This window comes from Nicotiana tabacum, chromosome 10 (assembly GCF_000715075.1).
Source record: "Nicotiana tabacum cultivar K326 chromosome 10, ASM71507v2, whole genome shotgun sequence".
Lineage (NCBI taxonomy): Eukaryota > Viridiplantae > Streptophyta > Magnoliopsida > Solanales > Solanaceae > Nicotiana > Nicotiana tabacum.
In genome coordinates, this window is record NC_134089.1 from 127,197,407 (window position 1) to 127,212,788 (window position 15,382).

The window sequence follows — 15,382 nt, forward strand, 5'->3', positions numbered from 1 at the left end:
AGCACGAGTCCTTACCATCTGTGAGAGAATGGAAGACAGAGGTTAAGAATTATGATGTCAAAATATCGCACGACAAGGAAATCATATGAAGTGAAATTTTCCTAATAGCTACATAGCCTCTCGTAGATAAGTACAGACATCTCCGTACCGATCAACAAGACTCTAATAAACCGGCTTGTAATCCATGACTCCTATGAACCTAGAGCTCTGATACCAACTTGTCACTACCCCAGTTCTCCCTCCATGAACCATCGTGACGACACCTAGTCCTCTATGACTAGGTAAGCCTAAATTGCGGAAGATAAACCAAGTGCGGAATAAAAACAAGTTAAAACAGAATGAAGAATGCTAAAACAGTATTTAAAAGTGCCGCTCAACATACATAATATTTAACTCTCAAACCAATACATACTTCCAAGACCCGGAAACCCATGAATCACAAGCTAAGAGATACATAAGAAGCTCTAACTCCAGAAATGTCTAACAAAAGGAAAGTACTGAAGGGCTATGCTATTATAGAAAGATAGAAAGGGACTCCTAGGTCTGCGGACGCAGTAGATATACCTCGAAGTCTCTACAGAAGCGCCTCGCCTCAAGGATGATAAGACAGAGTGAAAGTACATGGATCTGCACATGAAAAACATGCGCAGAAGGGGAATGAGTACACCACAGCGGTACTTAGTAAGTGTCAAACCTAACCTCGGTCGGATAGTGACGAGGAAGGTCAGGGCCCTACTGAGGTCAAATAAAATACAAAGTATAACAGTGTAGAACAAGATAGTATAATTAAGTGCAACAGTAAGAAATAGCATAGAATAGAAAGAGCAACAACAACTAGCACAGAGGCAAAAATACTCACTGAAGGAACACATCTCAACACAAAGATAGCAACCGGGGATCTACCAGGATACCATCCTGTAGCCCCCAAATGTAAATGTCTAGTGGATCTCCCGGGTGTCATCCCGTAGTCCAACTCATAATGCATCGAGGATCTACCAGAATCCCGTTTCGTAGTCCCCAAATGTAAATACCCAGTATTGGAAAAATCTACTAGGTGCAGTCCCGTAGTTCCATATACTGTGCAGGGGGATCTACCGGAATCTCACATTCGTAGTCCCAAATAAACAGACAAGGGGAATCTACCGAAATCCCACATCCGTAGTCCCAAATAAACAGGCAAGGTGGGGGGGGGGAGCTACCGCAATCCCACATCTGTAGTCCCAAAATAATTACACGGCAGCAACAGAAAAATATACAGAAATGGCAAAATCTCATATTAAGGCAACAAGTGACTCTAGCCTAGCATGTTGCACAGAATTCAAGTAAGGCAGGTTGAACAAATAAAGCAATTAAGTCACTTAGACATGCTTTCCCAAGCTAACAACAGGCTTAATAGTGCAAGTAAATAAAAATATATAGGAAAGGAAACATACTAGTGATTACATAATGAAGACCGAATTTCCAACAATTAGCACAAGTACGCACTTATCACCTTACATACAAGGCATTTCTATTACCAAATATACCAATCTTAAGGGGAAGGTCCCCCACACAAGGTTAGACAATCCACTTACCTCGAACCGGCTCAAAATCAATCTAAAACCACGCTCTTGACACGATTACTCGACTCCAAATGGCCCAAATCTATTCAATTCAATTGCATAATGTAAATAACACTTCAAGTAACTGATTTTACAATTATATTCTAAACTAATACGCGAAATTATATAAAATGATCAAAACGCCCCTCGGTCCCACATCTCGAAATCATGTAAAATTTATATTCCCAGAAACCTCGCACTCTCATGAGTTTAGTCATATTAAAATTACCAAAATCGGACCTCAATTTGTCCCTCAAATCTTCTCAAAGGTTTTGAATGAGACAAGACCTAACCCCCCAATTACCACTGATTTTCCTAAAATTTTCATGCTTAAATTGATAAAAATCATTCCAATAACGAGTTTAGGGACCAAAGACCTTACCCCCAATGAACTCCTCTGAAAATATCTCTTGAAAAGTGCTCCCCAAGCTTCTTCCCGTATGGAAAAAGATGAAAAATAGCTAAATTTCATGAAGGCAAGAATTTATATGTTCTGCCCAGCGATTTCCGCATCTGCGGTCCCGCTTTTGCGGACCAAAGGTCGAACCTGCAACTTTTCACTTAATGTCCAGGTTCCGCATCTGCGACTTCTAAATCCGCAGATGTGGTACCGCTTCTGCGGTTACTGAAGAAATTCCCAAATTCCGCTTATGCGGCCACTGAGCCGCTTCTGCGGTGCCACACCTGTGGAATCCAAACCGCAGGTGCGGTTATGACAGAACCACCAGCTGAAGCTACAACTCTAACTCCAAAAATCTTTCCATCAACCATCCGAATTCATCCCGAGGCCCCCGGGACCTCAACCAAACATGCCAACCAATTCTAAAACATCATTCAAACTTGTTCCAATCTTCGGAACGCTCAACACGACATCAAAACACCTATTTTTCATCGGATTTAAGCCTAAGAATTCCAAAAACTCTAAAAATACGCTTTCGATCAAAATGTCTATCAAACCTCGTCCAAATGACCTGAAATTTTGCACACGCGTCACATTCAACACTACGGAGCTACTCGAACTTCTAAAATTCCATTTCGACCCTCGGATAAAAATCTCACTATCGAACCGGAAACTTCAAAATTCGATCTTTGGGTATTTCAAGCCTAAATTAGCTACGGACCTCTAAAACACAATCTGAATACGCCCCTAAGCCTGAAATTACCTAATGGAGCTAACGAAACTATTAGATTTCCATTCTAAGGCCGTCTTTGCACTGTTCTGACTACAGCCAGCTTTCCAACACTTAAGCTCTCATTTAGGGACTAAGTGTCCCAAAACTTTCCGAAACTCAAAACCGAACATCACGGTAAATCAAAATAGCATAAATAAACTTGGGAAAACCAGTTAATAGGGGATCGGGGCGTTAATTCTTAAGAAGACCGGCCGAGTCGTCACATCCTCCTATCAGGGGAACACCAAGGGATCAGGTCCCTAATCAGGTTCTTGTGAATCTAAAGGCACACTGCCCAGATTATCTTGAGTTGATTAACTTGAATGATTGTACCAGGCATGCTTCAGGTCCTTTATCTAGTTCTATACAGAAAGTTTGTTAGATCATCAAAACATAGATTAAAAGACCTTAAGCCCATCAATTTCCCCCTATTTGATGATTACAACCTTTTAATTGATGACTATTTGACTTAACCAGATAAGGTACCATGAACCGCATATGTTCCCCCTAACTCTATGCTTCCCCCTTAATTACTTGCTACAATTTCAATTTAATCAATTCTTCCCCCTTTTGGCATCAACAAAAAGTCACAGTCAGACAAAACGACGTGAAGATGTCTAACAAAGCCAACTCATGCCACATATGTGCACACAACATGATAGAAAAGAGAAGCAAAAAGGAAAACAAGCATTGTACAAGAAGAGAAGTCTAGGAGGATGAGGCAACAATGGTTTTGAGAACCAGGTCCATGCGGGAATTTGCAAACAGTTGTTCCCCAAGCAGTTTCTCCCGTAGGTTCTCCACCTGTTGCCTAAGTCAAGAACTTGTCTCATACCTGCCATCTCCGAGATTTCTGGGTTAAACATGCGACCCCACAAGACTTTCTGAGTTCTCATTCTCTCCTGCCCAAGGCCACTGTCACTTGGAATGGTCTTCTTTGAACCAGGTCCTCCCATAGTTTCCCGCTTTCGTTTTCTAGACATTTTAACAGACTTCCTTCCTGCTTGCAACAACCATGGTATCACCTTCAAACAAATCTTTATCAACCACAACCTTCTTGGATTTACCACCACTCTTCCCAGATGTTCTTCTTTGTTTTCCACAGCTTCCTCTGAAGCCTCAACCATATACTTTTAGACTTTTGTAGATCTTTTCACTAAGGAACTATGTTCCTCCACATCATCTTCATCAACCTCAACTACTGGAATGTGTTTTTCATCCACAACTTTCCCCTATTTCATCAACCTCTTCTTCTTCTTCTTCTTAATACTCTACTTACTCTTCTGCATGGCAGACTCAAAAGCCTCTTTCTTCTGCAACCTCCTGGTTTGTTTTAGCTAAAGGAGAATCAGGTTCTCCAACAGATTTTTCTATGACGGTGTCATGAAACGGAGACTCAAAAAGCATCAGAGTCCTTTCATCCCCTAAGAATGGAGTTTCTTCCCCCTGAGATTCAAGCAGAGGGGAGGCTCCTTCATTCATAAGACTCTCATCAGCGATAGCCATGATATTTTGTGCCGCTTCCTTTTCTAGTGACTCTGTGGGAGCCACTGAGTTTAGAATAGAGGAGTTCAAGTACTGATCGGGATCTTCCTCAGAGACCTCTGACGCCTGACGAGTAGCACTTTTGGTTTGTTCAGAAAAAGGAGGAGAAGTAGGGTTTGCAACACATGGAAGTGAGACAGGATTTGACGGAGGAGTAGAGGTGACTGGAGATGAAGAAGAAACCGGTATGGGTACAGTAGTATCAGGGATAGTGAAGAAGTGGGATGTGGGAGTGGTGTTGATGGTAGGAGAAGGAGATGATTGTTCGTTGGCCATGGTGAGAAAAGTGGTAGAGAGTTCTAAAGGAAAAATTAAAGAGATGCAAATAGAGATAATTGTTCAGAACTGCTGGGAGTGTGAGTGTTTTATGGAAGAAAGAGCTAATTATGAGAGGGGAGAGGAACGGGTTTTGAAGAGTTTTGAAATGATAGTAGGTTTGTAGGAATACGTGCAGAGGAAGTGAAAGGATTTGAGAGACAAAACATGTTATGCAGACTCTGAAAAGTGATGATGTGGCAGTTGAATCAATTTTTCTATCTTTTTGAAAAAGCATGCGAAAAACACATTATTACTAACCTGTGGTACATGAACCAGGTTCCTGACCTATTTTTGTAAAAGGGTTTTGCAGTTCTCCTCCGTAGTTCAACACTGTACCTTCAGCTTTTATGATCATTATGCGTGTTTACTTGCAATGGTATAGATGTGAGTTAGGCCTAGTCAGAAAACACTTTAGCCAATTTTACCTGAATGAGACTTTCATGGTCATGTGAGCAGAACCAGGTTCTTACGTAGGTTTAACTAACCCCAGTGCCATCCTGTTTCTCTCAAAGTGTTCCCTACTCAGAGCTTTGGTGAAGATATCTGCAATTTGATCTTCTGGGCAACAAAATCTCATACAAATAAGACCTTTTCCACATTGTCCCTGAGAAAATGGTGTCAGACATCAATGTGCTTGGTTCTCTTGTGTTGAACCAGGTTTTTTCCATGTTGAGAACACTGGTGTTGTCACATAGAAGCGGTACACAATCAATGTATACACCAAAATCTTTCAATTATTGCTTGATCCACACTAATTGAGCATAGCACGAGGTAGATGTAACATATTCTGCTTCAGCTGTTGAGAGAGCTACTGAGTTTTGTTTCCTTGTACCCCATGAGATAAAACATGATACAAGGAAATGAGTCATTCCAGATGTGCTTTTCCTGTCCACCAGATAGCCTGCATAATCAGCGTCAGCATAACCAATAAGGTTGAAATTGTCACCTGAATGATAGTACAGAACCAGGACCTGTGTGCCCTTAAGATATCTCAGAATTCTATTAGCAGTCTTCAGATGAGATTTCTTAGGATTTTATTGGAAGCTTGCACATAATCCCACACTAAATACATTGTCTGGCCTGCTGGAAGTAAGGTAGAGTAGAGATCCAATGATTCCCCTATCATACTCATTTCAAACCCACTTCCCATGAGTTTAGCAAATATTTCACATAATGAGTCAGTTGTAGCCCCAAATATGATGTCATCCATGTAAACCTGAACAATGAGCAGGTTTTTTCCCCATTTCTTCAAAAATAATGTATTGTCAATCTTTCCTCTTGTGAAGCCATTTTCCAAGAGAAACTTGTATAGTCTCTCATACCAGGCTTTAGGGGCATTCTTCAATCTGTACAGTTCTTTATCCAATTTGAAAACATGTTCAGGATGTACATGACATTCAAAACCTGGAGGTTGCTTGACATAGACTTCTTCCTTGAAAAAACCATTCAGAAAGGCACTCTTCACATCCATTTAGAATAAGGTGAATCCCATATGTGATTCAAAGGCAATGATGATCCAAATAGCTTCCATGCGAGCTGTTAGGGCACAATTCTCATCATAATCGATCCCTTCCTCTTGATTATATCCTTGGACAACAAGCCTTGCTTTGTTCCTTGTAGTATTTTCATGTTCATCCAGCTTATTCCTTAATACCCACCTGGTCCTTATGATGGTCCTGTATGAGGGTCTAGGTACCAGGTTCCATATCTTGTTTCTTTCAAATTGATGTAGTTCCTCTTACATTCTCGTAATCCAGTCTGCATCCTTTGTTCTAAGAAACAGTGTCCAAGTAAATCTTGAATAGTCGTCCACAATCACAAAAATATACTTCTTTCCACCTCTGCTTAGTATTCTCATAGGACCACACAGATCCATATGAAGGAGTTCGAGTGGTTTTGATGTGCTAACATCCTTCTTTGGCTTAAAGGATGATTTCACATATTTTCCTCTTGCACATGCATCACACACTCTGTGCTCCTTGAACTTTGAATTTGAAAGACCACGAACCAGGTCCTTCTGTATCAGTTTATTCAGAAGCGAGAAGCTTGCATGCCCCAATCTTCTATGCCAAAGTTCTACATCATTTTTAGTTGCCTTCAAGCAGCTCATATCACCAACTTGCAGAGATTCAAAGTCAGCAACGTAGATGTTCTTGTATCTTTTGGCTACTAAGACCACTTCGCCAGTTACAAGATTAGTAACTGTGCACAATTTAGACCAGAACTCCACTTTGTTCCCTATATCACAGATTTGAGAGACACTTAAGAGACTATACTTCGGGCCATCCACATAGTACACGTTCTCAATTGAGTGTGAAAGAGACTTTCCAACCTTTCTGACTCCGAGAATGTACCCTTTTTTTATTTCCAAATGATAGATTCCCTCCTTGCAGGGCTTTCAGTGAGAGGAAATTTATGGTGTTTCCATTCATGTGCTTTGAGCATCCATTGTCCATGTTCTATTGCAGTCTGTTTCCTCTCACTGTTTCCTGCACATATAAATTATGGGTTAGATTTAGGAACCCAAACGAGTTTGGGTCCCTTGTGGTGAGGAAAAGGGTGGATAAGAGCTTTTCTAGTCTATGCAGGCAAGATGCGATTTTTGTGAGTGGTACTTGGTCCCCCTTTAGTAGTCACTTTTTCAGCAAACACTTTATTTTTATGAACAGATTGAACCCTGGCCTGGCAGTTTTTTTTTAAAGTGCATGTTGTTCCCACAGTGGGTATAAAGCCAGTTATCAGGAACAGTGGTGTACTTGTTGTGGGGGTTGTAAGGAATTTTCTCCTTTTGAAACCCGATTTCCTACCTGTTTCCACTATTGTTGAAGTACATGGCAGTAACAACATCTGAGGATCAGGTCCACTTCAGAGATTTCTCAAGATCAATTTTTACTTTCTCCAATTCAGCTTGAAGTTGCTTATTTTTCTCAAGTTCACCACATAGACTAGTTTCCATATCATTTAATTCCTTCTCAATCTTGATGTGTGTCTCACTAGCTACTTCCTTCCCTTTTCCAATACTTACAATCCTATGTTATGATTTGAGTCCCCCAATGGTTTCCTCTAGGTTTGTGATTCCCACCAAAATGTCATCCCTTTCTTGCTCAGTAGCTGCAATTTTCTCTTCTAGAGTGTTCTTTTCTTTGCTAAGGTTTTCTATGGTTTCTTTCAAGTCAACAACCACTACCATCAAGTCATTTTTCTCATTTTCTACAATATTTATTTTTTCAGTTAGAACTTATATTTCTTTTTCAAAATTGCTTATGGTCTTATTTAAATCAACTACACAAACCACCAGATCATCTCTAGATTGTTCAGCATCTCCTAGCTCTATGGTCAGGACATCCCTATCATTATTAAGATTATAATATGCATCAATTAGAACATTTGCTAATGACATCAATTTCTTAGAAGAGTAGGACTTCAGATTTCCCTGAACATCCCTAAAATTTACCTCATCATTATCATCCCTTTCATCATCATCGAACTGAGCCATTAATGCAAACAGTGAATCATATTCCTTTGCTTCATTTTCCACTGCCATCATGGAACTGTTTTCTGCATCTGGTTCCCCTTCTGATTCACTGGACGAGTCTCCCCATGCAGCAAGAGATTGCTTCACAACATTGTCAGCTGCACTTTTCCAACTAAAACGTTTGTCAGGAACCGGGTTCTTTTTTGTTGTTGTGTCAGAGTTGTGTTTGTAATGCTCTTGTTTCAGAAGTGGGCAGTCTTTGATGAAATGCCCTGGCTTTCCGCACTTGTGACAGAGATCATAGTTTCTTTGTTTGCTTAAACTGCCTCTCTTAGGTATACTATCATTCCTTCGAACCATCTTTTGAAATCTTTTAGTGAGATAGGCCATATCACTATCTTCTTCACTTGAGTCATTGTTTTCAGCCTTGAGCACTAGGTTCTTCTCCTTCTTCGACTCTCTTCTTTCACTGTCTTTCTTTCTTTTTATCTCGTATGTCTTCAGATTTCTAATCAGCTCATCCATGGTTAGAGTTTGTAAGTCTTTAGTTTCAGTGATAACATTTACCTTACTCTCCCATGATCTAGGTAGAACACTAAGGACCATCCTTATAAGCTTGTTTTTGGAAATAACATCTCCAAGTGAATGAAGCTTATTTATGATGGATGTGAATCTAGTGTGCATATCTTGTATAGACTCATCATCCTTTATCCTGAAGAGCTCATACTCAGTGGTGAGCATGTCAATCTTGGACTGTTTAACCTGTGTAGTTCCTTCGTGCGCGGTTTGCAATGCTTCCCATATTTTCTTGGCAAAATCACAAGCTGAGATTCTATTGTACTCATCAGGTCCTATACCACATACCAAGATTTTCTTGGCACGATAGTTCTTTTCTACAACTTTTCTGTCAATATCACTGTACTATTTTCTGTCTTTCGGCACCATTGGTCCAGTTTTTCCAAGCTTCTTCATAGGAACATGTGGACAGATAACTGTGATTTCTACATGTTTTATACCCATTCTTACCAAAGCTTTGTGCATTAACTGCCATAAATTAGTCCCAAAATGCTTACAAGTTGCGCTTGATTGCAGGTTTGAGCGACAAGATGACAAATACCAAAGATCGGCTCAAAAAGGAGTGAAATCTGCCAAGTGTCAAAAGACAACTGAAGTAGGGAACAAAATGACCTGTACGGTCCGCACTGATGTGTCACGCGGCCGCACAGGAGAGTTCAGAGGCTGGGTTATTTCAAGGTCAACCTGCACGGTCCGCACTGCTTTGCCATGCGGTCGCGTAGGATAGTTCAGAGACTATGCAATTTCCAAGTCAAGATGCGCAGTCCGCTCTCCTTTCCACGCAGTCCGCGCCCAAGAGTGTCAGAGACTTAGTCATTCAAGGCAAAAGCCCACGCGGCCGCACACCTAATCAGTGCGGTCCGCGTGGATGAAGTTCAGAGAGGGTGGATTTGGACAAAAACACCCTACGCGGCCGCGCGTCACATTTGTGCGGTCCGCGTCCCCAGTGTCAGAAGCAAGATATGAAGACCCAAACCCCTACACGGTCGCGCGTCATTTGTGCGCGGTCCCGCGCCAGACCCTCAGGGATATTTTTGTCCGGTTTTTTCTGTGTAGTATAAATAGAACATTTTACTTTTTAGGTGCAGTTTTTCAGTTTTGGTTTTTATCAGATAGCAGCTGAACTCGAGACTTCATGGTTTTAGCCTATTTTGGGCAATTTCTTCTAGTATTAACGTGGATTTGAGTAGATTAACATTGTAGTTAATTATTATGTCAATTTCATCTACTATTTCTTCAATTTCTGTTTCTATTATGGCTAGCTAAACCCATTAGCTAGGGTTGTGGCTCAACCCTAGTGTGGATAATTAATGGATGTGATTGTTTAGTGCATGAATGATTTTGGGTATTTGTTATTGGGATTAATCTTATGTTTTCATTAAGATTTGGTGGTTGCAAACACTAAGTCTAGCGTAGTGAGTCTTGACTCTTCTTGAGAAAGAGAGTCTATGACCCCAAGATTAATTCCAACAAGGAATTGGGATGGACCCATGAGAATGGTAGTCCCAATTAACGGGTTAAACCTCGAGAGAGTAATTACCCAACTTGAACCATAAGTTGCTTGGGCAAATTGGCCTACCCAATTGGTCTCGAGAGAGTCAATTGGGCAAAATCACTCTCTCTACCGAGAGGTGTGAGAGTGGGTGCAAAAGTGCAACGGTTATAGCATAAGTCCCATATTCATCATTCTTGCATTAGGAATCTCTACCCGTTAGTTGACCACCTAGGTACATGCCACGACCCTAGTGCCTTTCTCTATATTGCATACAACTTAGAATCAATATCTTAGCCTAACTTAGCTTTAAACTTGTAGTTGATAATTAAAAGAAAACAAAAAAATGTTAGAAGATCAATTAGGAGCTAAAACATAGTCCTAGACCATACAAACACTCTCCCTGTGGAAAATTGACCCCGATACCACTATTGGGTAAAAGTATTAGCACCCACTCTTCCTTAGGTTGAGTCCGCTGCGATCACTTTTTGGCGCCGTTGCCGGGGAGCTTTACGGTGTTTGACTATTTGTTAGCTAGTTTTGTGTTTTGCTTTTTTTCCTTCTTTTTACTTACTCTATTTGTGTTAATTCACTCAGGTACCAATGGCTTTAAACGCACAAGATGCTATTAATGTGGGAGTGGAGGATGTGGAAGACGTAGAACAAGAGGAGAAGAGCAATACTCCACATCTCCCACAGCTTCATTATCTGGGGAGAGTTGAAGGTATGCTGAGGGAGGTGAGCCACAGGTCGGGGGGATAGAGCGTACTAGAAAACCGGAGGCATGGGCAGACAGGTTTGTTAGTGAGGTTGCTTTCCACAAATTCCGGGAGTGATGGCCCAAAAGGAAACTGATTCCAGAGAGGCAGTTCATAGATGCCGATCTTGTCCCTCTCAACCCTCATGTGCAAGCACAATTCCGCACTAGAGAGGGTTGGGGCTTCTTCATAGAATGTGTTGAGATGGCGAATGGGCATATGGTAAAGGAGTTCTACAGAAATGTTCACCATATAGTTCGGGACTCAAAAGCAACTAAAGTGAGGGACAAGACAGTTGTGTTTGATGGCAAATCGTTGAATGAATTCCTGGGGTTCGAAGAAGATGATGAATCGCAATATTTAGAAAAGCTAGCAATGAAAGAGGAGGTTCACCCTTGGTTGGCCGAGCACTTGGTAGCCCCGGGTACAGTCCCAGTCTGGTTGAAAGCACAAGAAAAGATCTTTAGGAATACCCTGAACTTTGAAGCCAAAGGGTGGTTGACTTTCGTGTGTAGTCGACTTGACTCGTCTACACATAATCACTCCATTCCCCTTCCTCGTACTGTCTTGGTAGCATCTATCATGGCGGGTTTCCCTCTGAATGTGGGTAATATTATGTCGAGAGTGATTTCTACAGTTGGTCAGGAGACCCAAACAAACTACCCCTTCCCAAACACACTCTCTTTGTACTTCAAAGAATTGAAAGTGAAGAAAAAGAAATATGATGTCAAGGTACCTACGGTGGCTCCGTACTCATGGTATAGTCAGTTGGGTCCAGACAACCCGAAGAGGGGCAAGAAGAATGTGGCATCCACTTCCACCGCACCTGGCCAGTCTGAGGAGCCAGCGGTCATTGAGTAGCCCAGTGAGCCTTCCACCATTCCTGCTACTGATGAGGCATTGCCTCTAGGTCCGTCGTCAGCAGCTGGTCCTTCTAGTGCAGCTGACCCGGTAGTCCCTTCATCAAAGACTCACCGGTTCACCACAAACCAGCTCACCCATTCCCTTGCCAGTTTGAACAACTGGATATCAGCTGCGACATCCAAGTTGTCTACATTGACCACTGCTGTACAGGCACAGGGAGCACCAGTTACTGTTGAGATTCCTTCCTCCATTGAGGTTGCACTGAAGAAGATCCTAGCCAACCAGGAAAAGATGATGGTGACGCAGGATGCCTTGACTAAAGTGGTTGGGGCACATGGCAAAGCGTTGGAGAAATTGGCTTGGGAGCACAAGAAGCTGAGGAAGCAGAAGGCTTCCAAGGAGTCAGTGACACAGTTGAGAGTGGATGTGGACAAGCTCATGGCGGATCAGTTGTCAATTGACCTACTATTTGGGGATCCGGCTGTAGAGCCAGCAGTAGCACAGGTACAGGAGGAGGAGTAGAGGCCGAGGAAAAAGAGGAAACTCCCTAGCACTAATGGAGTTATGATTGAGGTAGCACCGGTTTAGGAGAGTCCCTCCACTGCCCCACCAGTTGATGAGTCAGTTCTTGAGCAGGCACCTGTCCCAGCAGCACAGCAGCAGCAGGCTGGGGACCAGTCTGAGGTCCCCGCCAGTACAGAGGACTTAGGAGCCACTGACCAGCACAGGGTGACGGATGAGGCTTGAGGGACCGTGCTATATCCTTTCTTTCATTTTGGTGCTTATTTTGATAGTTAACATTGAGGACAATGCTAGCTTTTATTCGTGGGGGTGTGGCCCTACTATTTTGATTGACTGTTGGATTACTGTATATATTCTTTTACTTTCAGCACATTCGTAGTTGTAGATGGCTTGTATATAACTGTTCATTCTAGATGCTCTTAAACTCTATGTATATATTCATTTCCCCTGGTTGTATATTCTACTCCCCTTTTGTACATATTCATTCGGTTTTCATTTTGGTTTTCTATTTTTCGTTAAAATTCTTCGTTTTAGTTGCAAAGTTAGGCTCGTAGCCTTTTTGTTTTGTTTTGGCGTTTGCAATAAGCCCTTGGTTTGAGTCCGTTTCTGATTTTTTTTTTTGTAGTTAAGGGTACCTCAGGCAAAGCTTCACTTGGGCCTAGCACATTTGCCTTTGATCCTATGGTCAAAGACATTAGGTTGTGTTTAGGATGGTGAAAGTTGTGGCCTTGAGACTCTTGTGTTGACCAAACAATCATCATGTGGTCATTTTGGGTCATTGTGTGCTTGAATCATATCTAAGGTCGTTGTGGGCCCTCGACTCCGTCTTTGGCAATCCTTGAGTGTGTGTAGTGAGAATTCGAATCGTGAGCCCAAGTACCGAGCCGATGGCCTAGAACTTTTCCTGAATGTTTGTTGAGGCGAAATTATAGGTGGAACTTGACTTAAGACGTGATTATAGGCTCTCCTTGATCCAAAATGCAAAATTTGAACAATTTCCATGACCTACCAATGAAATAATCCCTAGTTCACCCCTTTTGAGCCTTAAACCTTTTTCTTTCATGAACCAAGCTACAAGCCTATACTCGTTCTTAATGAGACCCTCTCTTGGCACCCAAATCTTCCCTTGAGTAAATGACAAATGTCTAAGTTTGGGGGGGGGGAGACAAGAAAGGCATCAATGTGGTAAAAAGGCGCAAAAGAAAAAGAAAAGGAAGGCAATGAAAAAGAGAAAAAGACAAAATGAAAGACAAAAATGAATAAGAACCAAAAAGAAAATCCAAGGACAACAAAAAAGTGAAAAAGGTGTGGAAAAGTGGTAAAAAGGAGAAAGGATTTGAAGTGCAAAAGAAAGAGCGATAATGTGTCTCTCTAACCCCTTGAAATAAGTGAATTACTCAATTGAGTCAAGAAAGTGTGCCAAAATAAATCAAAAGAAGTGTTTAAGGGAAGATTGAACCCATTTGAACAAAAACATGTCCTACATTTACCCAAAGCCTTCACAATGACTCCTCAAAAGCCCTATATGATCTTGAGTTGAGGGAAGCCTACATTAGTGGATACTTACATAAGGGGCAAATATATGGTACTTAGAGCCGAACTTAGGGCCTTTTCTTTGTGAGAGATGAGAAAGAAGTCCATTCACCTCGATTTGTGTGCAAATATTCTAGAAAGGTGAGGTTCACTTAGGGAAAGTCGAGGATGTGTGAGTTTGGGTTCCACAATGACCAAAGAAATTGAGAAAGGTTCCTTGATGAAATGTGTCAACTCTTGATGCTCTTGTGTCACACTTGATTTACAAGTTTTCAAAGTTTATATGTGTTAATGATGCATTCGCATTGAGGGCAATTGTTAGTCCCAATTGATGCTTGTTGAGGTTACTTTAGGATAAACAGGAATTACTTGGGTGTTTTCCATTGAGGGGTAGGTCTCATTTTATTTGCTTGAGGACAAGCAAAGGTTTAAGTTTGGGGAGTTGATAACTGTGATTTCTACATGTTTTATACACATTCTTACCAAAGCTTTGTGCATTAACTGCCATAAATTAGTCCCAAAATGCTTACAAGTTGCACTTGATTGCAGGTTTGAGCGACAAGATGACAAATACCAAAGATCGGCTCAAAAAGGAGTGAAATCTGCCAAGTGTCAAAAGACAACTGAAGTGGGGAACAAAATGACATGTGCGGTCCGCACTGATGTGTCACGCGATCGCACAGGAGAGTTCAGAGGCTGGGTTATTTCAAGGTCAACCTGCACGGTCCGTACTGCTTTGCCATGCGGCCGCGCAGGATAGTTCAGAGACCATGCAATTTCCAAGTCAAGATGCGCAGTCCGCTCTCCTTTCCACGCGGTCCGCGCCTAAGATTGTCAGAGACTTAGTCATTCAAGGCAAAAGCCCACGCGGCCGCACACCTAATCAGTGCGGTCCGCATGGATGAAGTTCAGAGAGGGTGGATTTGGACCAAAACACCCTACGCGGTCGCGCGTCACATTTGTATGGTCCGCGTCCCCAGTGTCAGAAGCAAGATATGAAGACCCAAACCTCTACGCGGCCGCACGTCATTTGTGCGTGGTCCGCGCCAGACCCTCAGGGGTATTTTTGTCCGGTTTTTCCTGTGTAGTATAAATAGGACATTTTACTTTTTAGAGGGAGAGTTTTTTTTTGTTTTTACCAGATAGCAGCTGAACTCGAGACTTCATAGTTTTAGCCTATTTTGGGCAATTTCTTCTAGTATTAATGTGGATTTGAGTAGATTAACATTGTAGTTAATTATTATGTCAATTTCATTTACTATTTCTTCAATTTCTGTTTCTATTATGGCTAGCTAAACGCATTAGCTAGGGTTGTGGCTCAACCCTAGTGTGGGTAATTAACGGATGTGATTGTTTAGTGCATGAATGATGTTGGGTATTTGTTATTGGGATTAATCTTATGTTTTCATTAAGATTTGGTGGTTGCAAACACTAAGTGTAGCGTAGTGAGTTTTGACTCTTCTTGAGAAAGAAAGTGTATGACCCCAAGATTAATTCCAACAAGAAATTGGGATGGACCCATGAGA

The 15,382-nt window shown here is 41.7% G+C and overlaps 1 pseudogene; it reads right to left on the reverse strand.

Moving 5' to 3' along the window:
* Positions 1-3,900, reverse strand: part of LOC142165370 (F-box protein At1g30790-like) — a 34,255-nt pseudogene extending 30,355 nt beyond the window's left edge.
* Positions 3,901-15,382: the final 11,482 nt, after the last annotated feature.